This window comes from Seriola lalandi, unplaced genomic scaffold (assembly GCF_002814215.2).
Source record: "Seriola lalandi dorsalis isolate HSWRI2012SDOR001 ecotype SW California unplaced genomic scaffold, Sedor1 jcf7180002054901, whole genome shotgun sequence".
NCBI classification, from domain to species: domain Eukaryota; kingdom Metazoa; phylum Chordata; class Actinopteri; order Carangiformes; family Carangidae; genus Seriola; species Seriola lalandi.
In genome coordinates, this window is record NW_019525453.1 from 5,540,186 (window position 1) to 5,540,547 (window position 362).

Genomic DNA, 362 nt, shown 5'->3' on the forward strand with positions numbered 1-362 from the left:
CTGAACAAACACATGCACACACGCTGGCGAGCGCGCACAGCCTCTCTCACACACACGCGCACGTTCACCCTCACACATCAGCACTACCACTAATTTAGATTTCCCTCAAAGAGACGACAGACTCGCTCTTAGTGTCGCTGCCCCACGTTGGAAGTACGGTGAGAGACAAACTGAGGTTGTAAAGTGGGACAAATGTTCATCAGGAGGGGGGGAGGGGGGCGACAGGAGGTGCAGTTCTCTGGGCACAGAGGGGGAATATTCAGAAAGGAGGCGAGAGGCCTGCGGTGGAGGAGGAAGTAGAAGAAGAAGAAGAAGAAGAAGAGGAGGAAGGTTTGGAGTCCTGTGCTGTCGGTCGGTCGGTC